The following is a 17565-nucleotide window of genomic DNA, read 5'->3' as shown; positions in this document are numbered from 1 at the left end:
GGTGGGTGGGAGGGCCCAAGGACAATTCCATCTTGCACCTCTTTTTCTTCTTTGCATCCTAGATAGGCCAGGTGTTCGTGCTGCACACTTGTGTCGCTTAGCTTGGCCATCCAGCTGCCTCATTGCACCTCTTTTTCTTCTTTGCATCATGTGCTGTTTGGGGACTAGTTTTTGAATAGTGCCATCTTGTCTGCAACTGCAGTGCCACTCCTAGATGGGCCAGGTGTTTGTGCCGCACACTTGTGTCACTTAGCTTAGTCATACAGTCACCTCGGTGCAACTTTTAGGCCTTAAAACAATATTGTGAGGTGTGAGGTGTTCAAAATAGACTGGAAATAAGTGGAAATGAATGTTATTGAGGTTAATAATATCGTAGGAGCAAAATTACTCCCAAATTCTGTGATTTTAGCTGTTTTTATGGGTTTTTTTTAAATCATCCAGATCCAAAACCAAAACCAAAACACGAAAGGGTGGTTTTAGCAAAACCAAGCCAAAACCAAAACACGAAAGTGGAATTAGAACCAAAACCAAAACACAAAACGTGCCAGCCGCACATCTCTAGTTATAGCATAGTGGTCTCTAGAACAAAGACTGTGTTGGGTAGATCCATTCGATGGTCATCTCTAAATCAATTTTTTTTTTTTATTATTTGTGCACATGAATGGAGTTCAGATTCACATTTTTGGTATAACGTGCTGCATGTTTCCATTTGTATATGAACATTCCATACTAACATGAGAACCAGTACCTCCTCCCTGAGAGAGGTTGCGGTAATTAAGAGAGCAAGCAGCCTGTTTATGCTACAAAGATAGTTAGCAGACATACATCAGGGAAATGAGAATACATGCCTGTTATGTCTCGCTCTGTGAAATAGACGTACAGTAATGAAAGGCAGCTGTTATCAGAGGAAATAAACTTGTTTATATGAATAAGAACAACTGATTCAAACAGTTATTACTGTAAAGGGTTCATATTTAAGTGACCTGGTGTAAGAGGGTAAGAGACCGTTACTTTATAAAATGTATGATGATAATAATAGTTGGTTTTAGTTTAAGCTTATTTTCCATATTCTATAATGATTCTTTACAAAATAAATGGGGCAACTCTGCATTTTGCAGATGCATATTAAAAAAATAATTAAAATAAAAACGCAATGTATAGGGTTCACTAATCACTGACTGAAATGACTGGTTTGTTTGGGCCCCCACCAAAAAAGAAGCAATCAATCTCTCCTTGCACAAACTGGCTCTACAGAGGCAAGATGTCGACCTCATCCTCATCGTCCGATTCCTCATCACCAATAAGTGATCGGAATCGGTAAATCAGGTTGTCCAACATGTTAGATTTCATCATCCAATCGGGGCTGTGGATTGCTAGTGTATGGTAACAATCAGATGATTTGCAGAGTGTTACTAGTATTATACTTGTAAAATGTGCACTTTCATAATTTGCAGATCTTATCTTTGGATGAATATGATCTGCAAATCACTGTAAAATATCTGCAAAGTATGGGTGCATATTGGTGGATTGGTGAATCATTAAATCTTCAAAAAAAATTGTGATTGCTGATGTATGGGCCGCTTTAGTCGTGCCAATTTTAAATAAATAAACTTTTCGGTTTACTGGTGCTTTAAGAGTATTTCCTCTACTAACATACTTGCAATGTATTACACACACTTCTGGCAGTCAAGGATTTGATGGTATTTGGCTATTTAACCGAAGGAAGACTAATGACCTAAGGAGGTCATTCCGAGTTGTTCGCTCGCAAGGCGATTTTAGCAGAGTTGCTCACGCTAAGCCGCCGCCTACTGGGAGTGAATCTTGGCATCTTAAAATTGCGAACGATGTATTCGCAATATTGCGATTACACACCTCGTAGCAGTTTCTGAGTAGCTTCAGACTTACTCGGCATCTGCGATCAGTTCAGTGCTTGTCGTTCCTGGTTTGACGTCACAAACACTCCCAGCGTTCGCCCAGACACTCCTCCGTTTCTCCGGCCACTCCTGCGTTTTTTCCGGAAACGGTAGCGTTTTTTCATAAAAACGGCCTGTTTCCTCCCAGTAAAACCCATTTCCTATCAATCACATTACGATCGCCAGACCGATGAAAAAGCCGTGAGTATAATTCCTAAGTGCATAGCAAATTTACTTGGCGCAGTCGCAGTGCGGACATTGCGCATGCGCATTAAGCGGAAAATCGCTGCGATGCGAAGATTTTTACCGAGCGAACAACTCGGAATGAGGGCCTATATTCTGTAGGTTACATGCAGTCAGCCCATCTGCAGAAATCGTGTGCAGGTGCTATGAAAACTTCAAAAGTGACATTGCTTTTGATTGCTGGATTTCCTGTAGACTGAAATCATGTAGTTGTGTTACGCCTTCTGGAATGTTTAACATAGTTCCTTATTTCCACCTGAAAAATCAATGTAACTGTTGCCTGTATCGCCTGAAGATAGCAATGCTATTTCTATACAGTCCGTCGGGATCCCGGCTGTCTCAATACCGACGCCGGTATGCCGACAGGGGTACTATACCACCGACCGGATTAGGTGATTCCCCCTCTATGGATGTCCACTACACCACTGAGGGAAAATAGAATCTGTGTCAAGCGAAGCAAGGGTCCCGCAAGGGGCTTCGTTGCACTCGCACCCCTGCCTGCATTCTAGCGCCCTAGATGCTGATGTCGGTATACTAACATTCGGCATCCCGTGCGGCAGGATAACATACCAATCCCTTCTGTACAATGCAAAGCCATATATAATATACATAGCTCCCAATTGTCCCGATTTCAGTGAGACAGTCCCAATATTTGGACTCTGTTCCGCTGTCCCTCCCCGCGGGTCACAGTGTCCCGCGGGTGGGGGTTGGGGGGGGGGGGTAGTTAGGGGAGGCTACGACCACTCGCTGATCTATTCAGTGCGGTGAGTGAGCCTGGGGCTGCCCAGCTGCTCAGGGAGCACTGGGCACACCCCCAAAGCGATGGGAAATGGGTCCTCGGTGCCTGGCCACGCCCACTCTGTGTGACCATGGCCCTCTCACCCGAGGTCATGTCCCTTTTCCTGGGAGTGTTCCGGCTCAGCAGGATTAGAAGTATACTGTATATATATATGTGTGTGTGTGTGTGTGTGTGTAAATAATATATACTGCATCTCTATGGCATCTTGTTCACACACACACACACAGACAGACATCACACACATACCGTATATGCATGCATGCATGCATACATACATACATACAAACATACACACACACATGCTTGGGGCGGGCTGAAAGTAAGAGACAGGTTACCAGGTCAACGCAGATTGCATGTGAGAAGTGGTGTGGAGAAAGAGCTCTTCCATATAGTAGTGATTGCGGTTGCGTTTTGTATTGAGAGTGAGACGTAGACACGGATGTCTCCGTCTCTGAGCCCCTTCTGCACGCGCCGCTGCCCAGCCCGCCGGAGCAACACTCCTGGACCATAACAGCAGCGGGTACCAGGTAGTAGCTGCAGTCCTGGATAGGCAGCCACTGCATTGGAAAGGATAGCTTCTCCATGTCTGGCTGTTGCAGATGCAGCAGCGGTTCCACTGCCCAGGGCTACAGAAGCACAGGGGGCCCCTAAGAAAGACGCGGCCTGAGGCCCTGTGCTCCCCCTTAATCCGGCTCTGGTACAATGACTGCTTCTCTTGTCATTTGCCTTGTACTGCAATCTTGCAATTTAACATACACTTAAAACAGTCCTTAATTTATTTTATGTCAATGTGGTAGTATTCACCGTGTGTCCTTTCTGAGATAACGGGCAGCATCATACAATGCTGCAATGTTATTACTAAGCTGCCATGACAAGCTGTGGGAGGGGACAGTTAGGTTGCAGGAGGGGAAGTTGTGGTGAGTTAGTGTTAGGGATACAATACTCCTCAGATCCGTTGATATTTCTGACCATCGGGATTCCGTTGTTGGGATTCTCACTGTTAAGATGCTGACTGCTGGCATTTCATATCCTACCCACTGATAGAGTTGGGAGCCATGTTTTAACTGCATGGGGTATATTTACTAAAGAGACGATTTTGTGTTTTTTTTCTAAGTGTGAAGACGGGAATTTACTAAACACAAATCTCAGCACTGTTGGGGATATTCGTAATGGTTTTCATGGCAGAGGGCAGAAATACGAATGAATACACCATCGGTCAAACGCGGCTGTTTGTTCATACAACACGATGGGGGGACAACCTCGGGCTTCACCCCTGGCCCTTTGGTGGCTGGAGGGAGGGACCCCTTGATTTAAGGGGTCCCCACTCCTCCAGGGTACCCTTGCCAGAGGTGACTAGTTGGGGGGGTAATGCCACGGCCGCAGGGACCTATATAAAAGTGTCCCCCAGCTGTGGCATTATCTCTCTGGCTAGTGGAGCCCGGTGCTGGTTTGAAAAATACCGGGAACCCCTACGTCTTTTGTCCCCCATATTTTTTGAACCAGGACCAGATGCAGAGCCAGGTTCTGGTTGTTTAAGTATGGGGGGACCCTACACAATTTTCGCCCTCTATTTTTACAACCAGGACCGGCTCAAAGAGCCCGAGGCTGGTTATGCCTAGGAGGGGGGACCCCACGCAATTTTTTTTTTTCTTTTAACTGTTTAAACACCTCATCAAGTACACAATGAAGCCCTGCACAGATCTCACTGATCCGGCCGGGCTACAATGTGTTATGTCCGGCAGTGTTTTACTAATCACTCCCGTAAAACACTGCCCGACAATACGAATCACATCGACATTGGAAAATATGAACATAGAAAACTCGGCAGCTTAGTAAATTTGCGTCCATGAATTAAAAAAGTTGCAGTAAAATCGAGATTAAATTCCCATCAAATCGGCACAAACACGATTTTTAGTAAATATACCCCCATGACTTTATGTTGTTCGATTTATAGAAGGAGAAAGCATATGAAAAGTTTTGTTTAGAAAGTATAGAAAACATTCTTCAATTTGACATTCCAATAATTAGGTTCCCAATGTCTTCATTGTTCCCTTTGCAAATGCCATTCACATCAACAGACAGTTCCCTTCCCTCTATTTGATTAATAATATGGGCAGCTTGAGAAGACTTAACCAAAGAGAGAGCAGGGAGCTGCGTACTAGCAAGGGGTTCTCGAGATTTTAGCAATGGAAACCTGCATCTTGCTAGCACTTAATAAAGGAATCAACAGTGTAAATCGTACAAGTACTCAGCCCCTTATTCTCCTGCTGATCACATCGGTGCCCCAAAACAAGTATTTTAATGCCTCTCTTATGGGGAGTCTAACAGGCTCCCATTCAAGCATGTTACTCTCCCACATCCCACACATTTCCTAGTTAAATGGGCTGGGGTGGGTGTGTAATAACTTAATTTTAAGTGACATTAAGTAGCGGGGGACAGTGTCATGATGATGCAATTTACTTACATTTGCATCATTACACATCCCATTACCCACTTTTCAATAGGAAGTGGATGGAATGTGGGAGTGTGAGGTTTGAATTCACGAGAAGTAGAGAGTCAAATTATCCATTTATAGCTACCAGAGTCTAAGTATTTCCTTCATACCTGGTTTTAGCATTTGACTTGGGCCATCATTTTTTATCTCCTACATATGAGAGTCAAAGGCTTGTTCTCTCTATGGGCAGGATGTACCAACCCTAAAAATGCGGCCAAATCTCTAATAATGCCATTTTCAGAGGTTTGGCCACTTACCACATATGCACCAATCATGGTGTTACCCTATAAAACCCTATAGGCTTCTCATTGTCTTTCCTCCTGAAAGTTATCCATTCGGATCCCTCCTAACATCCCCCGCAGTACATGCGTCACCTTACGCATGCGCAGAAGGACTCCGGAATCCTAAACCCCGGAAGTCCCCACACTGTAAATGACAGCCCTTGTCAGGAGAGCTGTCCTTTGCTGATATGTTCATGCATATGGTGTTAGTAAACACTGATATGCATGTGATGAGTGGTTGGTTGCATCGCACTCACAATAAGATTTGTCATGCATCCTGCCCTATGACCCTGAAAGGGATGATGGAGGCCTGCAGTTAGAAGTTAATTTGTCCATCTTGTTAATATTACATAAATATATGTCAAATCATTAATATAAATACATTTGTATGACTATAATAGATAACTGCATTTGCATTTTACATTGGATATAGTTTTGGGGCCAATTTCCACTTGGCTGCAGTTTGTGGATAAGCAGCCAGACAGATGAGCTGAGTAAGACATGATAAGCAGGATTCTCCTTAGCAGTTAGCTCATCCCTCAGGAGCCTTGTGTCAGGGAGGAAAGCTGGAAATACATTGAAGAAAATATGCTTTAATGCTGCAAGGGATTAATGTTAAACGACCTGTTGCCATTTATTAACATTTCTTTATTCAATTTTGTCCAAAAATGTCTACTCAGAGAAATCTATCTAGCATAATGGAATAAAAAGGTGACACAAAAACACACCTTGATTTCTCCATGAGATGAATGCTGAATGTTTCATGTTTGCTCAGTGTTAGGGGATAGATATATTTTTAGAAGTTAATACAACAAGAATGGAATCAATTATTATGCAATGTCCCACTTTACAAATAGCCAACTAAATAAATCTTTTTTGTAAAACCTCTTAATACAAGTAGTATAACAGGTTCTGATAAATGCCACCCTTGGGCCAGCAAGTACTATTGGATTAGTGCTTAATATAATTACTACCTTTCAAGCCACTTACATTTTCATAGAGTCATTGCCTATTGTAAAACACAAGACATTGTCTTTTTTTTTTTTCCTGACATAACATGAAATTCCTTTCTGACCCCAGGAAATGTCACCGAGGTCCTGTGCTGAGAAGGCAGTCTGAAATCATTGAGGAGTAACATACTTTGCCCAAACAAGGGCAGTATTTGATTTTTGTGGCCATGCAGCATGTGCATATCTGTACAGTTTCCAATTAAGATTCCACCAGCTATAAAAACATAGACCCTGGATCAGGAAGGTGGAGATCTGAGCTCTGTGCCAAGCTACTGAATGTTGTCTGTATCAATCTTCCCACACACCCAAGTCTGCAAAACAGAGGAATCTGGAGATTTAACAACTACCAGATGGAAGTAGATAGTACTGGGTTTTGAGATGAGATTAGACAAAATCTAGATCTTAAAGATGGACTATTTTATTTCTTTAGTGTTACTTATACTAATAGCTGGATCTGATTAGAATTACTGTAAGTGTGAATGGTGTGTCTTTTTATTATTGAAGAAGAATCACAGAACTAGAAAACATATTGTACTAAAGGAAAACCCATTGATTGATACTGTAAGCTAAATGTGACTATGTGAAACTTAACATACAATCTTTACCTTTTATAAACTTCTTAGCAATTTTGGATGTGTTTTAGCACTGAACCCAATAAGCAAAAGTGTGGTATTGTGCTCTATGGGTCGGATTCATTGGTTTGTAAGTAAAGCAAACAAAAAAAGCAAGTAAATTTATGTCTGGAACAAACCATGTTGCAATGCAAAGGGAGCAAATACATGTATATTGGAGGTCATTCCGAGTCGTTCGCTCGGAAAATTTCTTCGCATCGCAGCGTTTTTCCGCTTAGTGCGCATGCGCAATGTCCGCACTGCGACTGCGCCAAGTAAATTTGCTATGAAGTTTGGATTTTTACTCACGGCTTTTTCTTCGCTCAGGCGATCGTAGTGTGATTGACAGGAAATGGGTGTTACTGGGCGGAAACAGGCCGTTTTATGGGCGTGTGGGAAAAAACGCTACCGTTTCCGGAAAAAACGCGGGAGTGGCTGGAGAAACGGAGGAGTGTCTGGGCGAACGCTGGGTGTGTTTGTGACGTCAAACCAGGAACGATAAGCACTGAACTGATCGCAGATGCCGAGTAAGTCTGAAGCTACTCTGAAACTGCTACGAGATGTGTAATCGCAATATTGCGAATCTTTTGTTCGCAATTTTAAGAAGCTAAGATTCACTCCCAGTAGGCGGCGGCTTAGCGTGTGCAATACTGCTAAAATCGCCTTGCGAGCGAACAACTCGGAATGAGGGCCATTGTTTCTGTGTATGGTAAATACTGGCTGCTTTTGAATATAGCCAACAAATGTTAGCTTTATTTTTACACTGCTTTTTAGATTTTAATTTGAACACACCTCACACAAATACTGTCTCAGCACATTACATCTGCGGCTACCCCACATGCAGTGCAACATGGTTTTGTCCAGGTGCTTGCTTTTTTGCTTTTCTTCTCGATTATGTTTATCTGGTAAATGACCATATGGTGTAACACGTACTACTCCAAAGAATACATTTTTTTCTAACTTATTTTTGAGACTCATATTGACATTTATCCTACTGGATAACAATGAACAAAGTTTTGGGCTCTACACACTGGCCGACATCACTGCACGATATGAATGATCTCGTTCATTAATGAACGAGATAACGTTCATATCATGCAGTGTGGAGGCACCAGTGATGAACGATGCGCGGCCCCGCGCTCGTTCATCGCTGGTGCCCTGTCGGCTGTACATGCAGGCCAATATGGACGAGATCGTCCATATTTGCCTGCACGTCTATGGAGCCGGGTGACGGGGGAGTGAAGAAACTTCACTCCCCCCGTCACTGCCCCCCCCCCCCCCGCCGCCGGGTCGCCCGTCGGTCGTATTGGCCGCCGAGTGTGTAGGGCACATAAGACACACACACAGAAGACCCCAAATTCTTATATCTTGTGCAAATATCTTCTCTTTTCTTGTGTAAATGTACAAACCACCAGAATTACTAAGTGGATTTTTAATTGCTACAAAACTGGCAAAAAAAAAAAAGATTTGCCTCTGCTAATTGGTAAAGGCATGATTATGAGGGCTATAGAAAGGGACAAAAACATATTCCCTTCGATTGCTCTGAATAATGTCCCTCTAATCCTGCTGGCATATCCAGTTTTTCAGAAAGAGACAAGAACAAGAGCAGCAGCAAGTTGCGTGGATGGGTCGGTATCGGGATCCCAATGGCCGACATACCGTCTGTCAAAATACCGACAGCAGCATCCTGGTGATGAAAATACAGATAGTGAGTAATCCATAAAAGCTAACCCTAATCCGTAACCCTCCAACCTTAACCCACCTTTCCTGTAACCTGATCCTAACATTCCCTGGGGGTGCCTAACACTTTCCCGCAGCCGAACCCTAACCTAAACCCTCCCCCCGCAGCTGAACCCTGACCCAAACCCTCCCCCTGCAGCCTAAAGTTTTGCCACTGGATAGAGGTCTAACCAGTTGCTCCATAATCTGTTATCTCTGGAGTCCTATGGTGGTATCCACACAAGTTTTGGTATTGCTCATGTTTTATTACAACTAGAATCAGCTTCCTAGCAGCAGTAGATGCTCACAAGGCTCAAGCAGTTGCACATGCCCCATTCACTGTTTGTTTTCCAATCTATTACAGTCAGCATATACATTCTATTTGACCATTAAAAGTCTAAGGCAGTGATTCTGAACCTCAAAACAAAAGTGCACAAAACAGCGTTTATTGTAGATTGCCCTTCTGTGAGTTTATGCAGTTGCAACTACATAGTCCTTCCATGCAGGTGGATGTTTAAGGCCTGATGCACCCAATTTCAGCTTTTGTACACACTGTAATACCATCACACCATCGAACCTTGCACCAGCCTTATTGCAATTGCAGTTTCTCTGTCTGACCATGGGCTCCTATGCTTGCGGCAGTGAGTCTGTGAATGCAGCTGCTTGCAATGAGATGACAGTGACATTCCTGCACACTGAAAAGACCATTTTTTTCTGTGCACTACTAGCCACCTCCCAATCACTGCCCAAGAAGGTGCATCACTTTTCTGCCACATTGCTGATACTGTCTGAGCTGATAGCAACACTCTGTGTCACGCATGCATTGTAGGAGCTTTCAGAATTTAGTTGCGTTCGTCATCCGTTCACCACTGCTATGCTCTCCCTTCCATATTGTAGCTAGTGCAAAGTCCCCTTACCTTCTTCACTCCATGTATTTTTTATTACTATATGATTTCTGTACAGTATGTGCAATTTCACAAGATATTATGATGTTTATTCTTTTTGCAGTAAACATTTGCTGTGTGGTGAAGTTTGTTGTACATTTCCACACTGGTGCTTTTACTAATGTTTCCGGAGAGATAACACAGCGGCATGCTGTTAGATGGGGTCTGCCTGATTCGGTTTAGTGGAGTGTGGTTTCTGTGGCTAAGCCATCTCATGGTTACGATATGATGTGCAGAGCAGACTTTAAGCATGGGCCACACACAGTGTAACATGAGCAGTCAGATCCAGACTGTGCTAGGGTTCATGATCCTGGCCATCCTGGAGCTGGGCCAGACTCAGAGAGACATATTAATATCTGAACAGACGGAAAGGTCTCAATTGTACCAGAAATCTGTATACAAACACCAAAGTGCTGATAAAAATGTCCGTGTTCCCACTTTGGGAAATTCTCCTTTATAATGTGTCAGCATGTAGACTGACATCACTGTGTAGTATTTAACTATATTTCATTTTTGTGGTCTGCAATCCAGTAGTCTACTGGTTAAATGTAGAGAATGGTGGACAAAATACTCTGAATGCTAACGGATGTGGTAAGATTTGTTGACAGTTATCATGTCAACAGCCACCGGGTCAACATGAGAATTGCATATTGGCAGTGATCATGTCTACCTAGATAATATGTGAAATGATGAACTGTCAACAAACTGTCCCTGGTGGTCTAGCAGTTTCTTACCTTCTTCAGGCAGCTGCTCCAGCCTCCTCTTTCTGGGTCCTAGCTGTTCTGTGACTTCTGGAGTGGATATGTGATGTTCCTATGATCCAAGGAGTCTTTCTCTCCCTATCGCCAATATCAAATTCTACCCCTAGTACCTATCCCTAACCTCCCCCTGCAGCATAATCCTTACCCTCCTGGCATCGCAGAACCCTAACCATCAGCATCCCCAGATTGTCAACATTTCAAATGTCAACAACAGAGGCGTAACTAGCACGGGGCGAGCAGGGCACATGCCCTAAGCACCATGGCAGGCCCAACAGAGGGAGGCACCACCGGCACCTGCATGGCCTGTTCGCCCCACTGTGCACCATTGCGCTCACCACCACCGCAGACCGCCGGAGCTCCGACAGTATCCTCCGCCACCCTCCACCCGGCTTCCTTCCTCTTGCTGCAGGGAGCGTGACCGCGATGTGTCACGCTCCCTGTTTGATCAGCCCGCTGCCCCTCACAAGCTCCCGGGTCCCAGCTGCCTCACCCCGCCAGCTCCTGGTGCTCAGATCATGGCTCCAGGACCCCTCAGATCCCGGCTCCCAGCCACCTCGCCGGCTCCAGGTCCAACAATCCCGGCTCCCAGTCGTCTCAGCCCGCCGGCTCCTGAGTCCCTTGAGATGGGGGGGGAGGGGGGGGGGGGAGAGAGAGAGGTGACCCTGTTATATTATTAGAAGGACGGGAGTGCTAGAAGAAACACATTGAGAGGCATGGGGGAGAGGCGAGACACTGAGAGACATAGAAGGGGGGGGGCAGAGACACTGAGAGACGTAGAAGGGGGGAAAGAGAGACACTGAGAGACATAGAAGGGGGGGCAGAGACACAGAGAGACGTAGAAGGGAGGGACAGAGAGACACTGAGAGATATAGATATGGCGCGGAGAGAGACACTGAGAGACATAGAAGGGGGAGAGACACAGGACAGGATGTACTAAGCTCTCCCGCCGCGGAATCTCCCCTCTCTGCAATTCCGTTTTCTGCTGCACGGTAACTGTTCTCCTCCCTCGGCCGGCGCTGCCCTTCGCAGTTGGTCTCTCATCTCCCCTTCCACATCTGAATCAACATCGCCACGGCCACTCTGCTCTCCGCGTTGACTCGGCCACCCTCCCCCTTTCCTATTCTCTTGCGCATGCACATTTAGCACAGCATCCCGTCAAGCGCACACTGGAATGACAGAGAAAAGGAAATGGGGAGGGCAGCTGAGTCAACGCGGAGAGCAGAGTGGTGATTCAGATGTGGAATAGGAGATGAGAGACCTACGGGAAGCAAAGGGCAGCGCCGGCCAGAGGGAAGAGAGCAGTTACCGTGCAGCAGGTAAAGGAATCGCAGAGAGGGGATATTCCATGGTGGGAGAGCTTAGTACATCCCGCCCACACTGAGAAACATAGAAGGGGGGAGAGAGATACACTGAGAGACATAGAAGGGGAGGAGAAATACTGAAAAACATAGAAGGGGGGAGAGAGACACTGAGAGACATAGAAGGGGGAGAGAGACACACTGAGAGACATAGAAGGGGGAGAGAGAGAAACACTGATATACATAAAAGGGTGGAGAGAGACACTGAGAGACATAGAAGGAGGGAGAGACACACTGAGAGGCATACAAGGGGGCAGAGACACACTGAAATACAAAGAAAGGGGACACACACACTGAGAGACATAGAAGGCGGGAGAGCGAGAGACATTGAGCATGATTCAATTAGATGACAGTTGAATAGTGACGGGAATTAGCTCCCGGTGCTATTCAATATAGACATAGAAAAAGGGGGGCTGGGGGGGGGGACACTGAGAGACACAGAATGAAGGGGGGAGACACACTGAGGGACACAAATGAAGAGGAGAGACATACTGAGAGACAAAATGAAGGGGAGACACAGATACATAGAATGTGATGGTGTGCTGAGAGACTTTGCAGGGGGAGGTGATGATGTGATGAGGGATGATGTAGGAGGTAGGCGATGATGTGCTGAGAGACGATGTAGGAGGTAGGTGATGATGTGCTGAGAGACGATGTAGGGGGTAGGCGATGATGTGCTGAGAGACGATGTAGGGTGTAGGTGATGATGTGTTGAGAGATTATGTAGGGGGTAGGTGATGGTGTGCTGAGAGATGACACGGGGTAGGTGGTGGTGTGCTGAGAGACAATGCAGAGGGAGGTAATAGTGTGCTGAGAGATTATGTAGGTGGTAGGTGATGGTGTGCTGAGAGACGACATGGGGTAGGTGGTGGTGTGATGAGAGATGATGCAGGGGGAGGTGATGGTGTGCTGAGAGATGTCGTAGGGAGAGGTGATGGTGTGCTGAGAGACGACACGAGGGATAGATGATGGTGTGCTGAGAGACGATGCAGGGGAAGGTGATGGTGTGCTGAGAGATGATGGTGGGGTAAGGGGATGGTGTGCTGAGAGATGCAGGGGGAGATGGTGTGGCTGAGAGACGCAGCGGGCAGGGTGTGACACGGGGCAGAATGTGAGTCTGGTTGAACTACTGTTGTATGATGCTGACCTTGTTAATATTCCTACACAAACAGGCATCTTCTGGATGATGTGATCTCCTACATCAGGGCTGGCCAAGCCAGTCTTCGAGATCTACCAACAGTTCACATTTTCCAGACCACCTAGCTAGTGCACAGGTGTAGTCATTACTAATTAAGATGTGCTGCATTCATTCCTAGCTGACAATTCTACAGATCTCCAGGAGGCCTGGAAAACATGAACTGTTGGTAGATCTCGAGGACCGGTTTGGCCAGCCCTGTCCTATATAAATAGAAAATACCAACTGATGACGCCGTCTGCCTTAGAGGATACATTTTTTCAGAGGTTCCACAGTGTGAGAAACCAACATTCACGTGTGACGTGAATCAGGTGGCATGTCATGTTGGCACGCCACATTTTCAGTGGCCATGCCTCTTCTTGTATGTGAGCACGCCCCTTCTGGAGCATGGCCACGCCCATTTTTGTTGTGCGCCTTCTGCGCACACACATCATTTTTTTGTGTGTTTGGTTTTCGGGGTTTTTTTTTTTTTTGGGGGGGGGGTGCCATTCTTCATCTTTCCCTGGGTTCCGAAATCCCTAATTACGCCTCTGGCAATGTGAACGTGTCGACAATTTGATGATGTCAACCTGGGGCTTGTTGACAGTTTGATCCATGTTGACGTTCTGTTGTCAACATTGTTTCGACATCATGAGCATCACCATGGTTACTGTTGACTAGTCGACCGAATACCATGCTAATAGACTGACATTTCCAATTAGCAATAACACATCCTTCATATATATCTGCAATATGCAACTCATTGGCTCACGTGCAGTTTTCACTCTATCACTGAGAGACAATGAGTAAGCTTTTCATCACTGCATTTACATTTTAGAATTATTAAATGTAAGTTCAGAGTATATTTTGTCCATTTCTTGGGTTAGTTAGAATGTATTATTGAAGTATTGGATATAATCTGGAAGGAAAATATTGTTCTTTAAATCTGATACTGTAGCTCATAGTCGGGGTGATATCAAACTGGGCAATTTGCTGAGGAAAATATGTGGTAAATCGGAGAAATATTTAAATGAATGTGTGACTCAAGTTTAGTGGCAGGAACTTTCCCATTGGAAACAGTGAGCGTTGCCAGGTCTGACTTCTAGCGAAATGTCCTAAAAGTGGCTTTGCACAATATAATAAATAGGCGAAATCTATACTTTCCACAGACTTCACTGAGAACAGAACTGAGAAGTTGAAAAGGCAGAAATTCCACAATAATGTGACCACTTCACTGCTTTAATAACTAGGAGAAGCCAACAAAATCAAAAACAATATTTTATATATTTTGGAGACACCAAAGAGTTCTTTCATACCAGGAATATCAAATGTCTAGAATCATATTGTTTCCAGTGTTCTACAAGTACTTGAAAGACAGAGCAAATAACCGGAATGGCATTATTCCCATTGTAGCACAGACGCACATGGTACTATGCTATGCGGAAAGCATACCAAAAAAAGGATGTACTTTTCTATTGCTCAATTATATTTTCTTTAGTGTTCTTGTTCTATTTGTTCTTCAATGTTATACTCTTCTTCAGGAGTGGCATATTAGTGGATAATTGTCATTCTTCTTTCAGCAAAGGTTTTTTTACGCAATGTTGGTCATTTATGAATGCTGGCCACACAGCATTCTGGGGCACGTTTCCGGGAGTCACTGCCAGGTCAGGGGCACAAGTGGGACAGACTACAACAGGGACTCCGAAAGGCCGGGACAGGACGTCACATCTGATGCGACCTAGCCAGGTAACGTACACCTGGCTCTGGTCGCAGATATTACTTAGCTATACTTTAGTAAGGCTTTTGACACTGTCCCACATCGCAGACTGCTAAATAAACTCGAAAGCTTGGGATTGGATATAAGATGGTTGAATGGATAAGATCTTGGTTGCAGGATAGAAAACCGAGAGTTGTAGTAAATGGAGTGCATTCACAGGAGGGAAATGTTACCAGTGGAGTACCCCAGGGATCTGTACTTGGACCACTGCTTTTTAATATCTTTGTTGGTGGCATTGCAAGTAGCATTAAAGGGAAAGTGTGACTTTTTGCAGATGACACAAAAGTATGCAACAGGGTAGACAAACAAGGTGGGGTAAAACAAATGACAGAGGATCTAGGTAGACTAGAGAAATGGTCACGAGCTTGGCAATTACAGCCTAATGGCAAAAAATACAAAATCATTTGGGTCTCAAAAATCCAAAGCCTAAATGTTGTATTAATGGCACTACAGTGGAAACCACTGAGGAGGAAAGGGATCTAGGAGTCACGGGGCCTAATTCAGACCTGATCATAGCAGTAAATTTGTTAGCAGATGGGCAAAACCATGTGCACTGTGGGGGGAGCAGATATAACATGTGCAGAGAGAGTTACATTTGGGTGGAGTGTGTTCAAACTGTAATCTAAATCGCAGTGTAAAAATAAAGCAGCCAGTATTTACCCTGCACAGAAACAATATAACCCACCCAAATCTAACTCTCTCTGTACATGTTATATCTGCCCCCCCCCCCCACCTGCAGTGCACATGGTTTTGCAAATGTGCTAACAAATTTGCTTCTACGATCAAGGGGGTCATTCTGACCTGATCGCATGCTGCCGTTCACCGCAGAGCAATGATCAGGTCAGAAGTGTGCATGCCCCGGCACACGACTGACAACCGACGGCTGTCATTGCCTAGCGATCGCCTCTGCCTGATTGACAGGCAGAGGCGGTCACTGGGCCGGAGGGGGGCGGCATGGCTGTGTTTGGCCCGCCGTTTTGTTGGCGCTGTCTGGCCAACGGAGGTGTGGCCGGACTGTGCGGGGGGCGGACCGCAGCGGCTGTGTGATGTCTCACGCAGCCGCTGCAACCTGGGCAGCGACGAGTAGCTACCGGCCAGCATGCAAAAGCTGCGCTGGCTGGGAGCTACTCCTGAAGTGCAAAAGCATCGCCGCTGTGCGATGCTTTTGTACTTCTGTGGGGGAACGGCCTGACATGCAGGGCGGACTAGCCCTGTGCTGAGCGTCCCCCCGTATGTTAGTGTGCCTGATCGTAGCCCTGCAAAATTTAGCAGGGCTACGATCAGGTCTGAATTAGTCCCCAGGTCTGGACTAGGCCCACTATTTCAGATGACTTAAAGGCAGGGAAGCAATGTAACAAAGCAATGGCAAAGGCAAGTCAGATGCTTGATTGTGAAGGGAGAGGAATCAGCAGCAGAAAGAAAGAAGTAATAATGCCACTGTATAGGTTATTGCTACGGCCTCATCTGGAATACTGTGTTCAATTCTCGAGGACATATCTTCAGAAGGATATTAATACATTAGAGACTGTACAAAGAAGGGCAACTAAAACGGTGCATGGCCTACATAACAAAACATACCTAGAAAGACTAAAAAATCTCAAGATATATATATATATATATATATATATATATATATATATATATATATATAGAAATAGAAAAATTACTGCGCCACTTGTGTTCACCAACGTTAAATAGACCTGAATATAGATGTAAACAATATTGATCTGACACTCCCTAGAAATTTAAAAGGGCGTCTGCTTATCCCCTAACAGGGATGGCGGTTCCCTGTATAAGAGAATTCAATATAGTTGGGGGGGGAGGGGGTTTAGCGACCAATGGTGTCTAAAAAAGTCACACTTTAGGTGAATAATTTAAGAATAAAATACAATTTATTAATGTGTATAATTTAAAATGACAAAAACTTTTTCTAAAAAATGGGATAAAAACTATACATACAGAAATATAAAATACCAGTTAAAAGTGAATAAATAGTAAAAAGATTCCTTAACTTGGTATGTAGTCACTGCCAGATAGCCCAACGCGTCTTAAGGACGAAACGCGTTGGGCTATCTGGCAGTGACTACATACCAAGTTAAGGAATCTTTTTACTATTTATTCACTTTTAACTGGTATTTTATATTTCTGTATGTATAGTTTTTATCCCATTTTTTAGAAAAAGTTTTTGTCATTTTAAATTATACACATTAATAAATTGTATTTTATTCTTAAATTATTCACCTAAAGTGTGACTTTTTTAGACACCATTGGTCGCTAAACCCCCTCCCCCCCCCAACTATATATATATATATATACTGTATAGTTTGGAGCAGAGAAGGGCAAGGGGGGACATGATAGAAACTTTCAAATATATCAAGGGTTTTAACAAAGTCCTGGAGGAAAACATTCTTCAAATTGATAGAAGTATTAGAACACGAGGAAATGCACTGAGACTGGAGGGAGGTAGGATCAGGGGAAATT

Source organism: Pseudophryne corroboree, chromosome 2, assembly GCF_028390025.1.
Source record: "Pseudophryne corroboree isolate aPseCor3 chromosome 2, aPseCor3.hap2, whole genome shotgun sequence".
Classification (NCBI taxonomy): Eukaryota; Metazoa; Chordata; class Amphibia; order Anura; family Myobatrachidae; genus Pseudophryne; species Pseudophryne corroboree.
The sequence above is the reverse complement of the archived record's forward strand: the minus strand, read 5'-3'. Positions refer to the sequence as shown.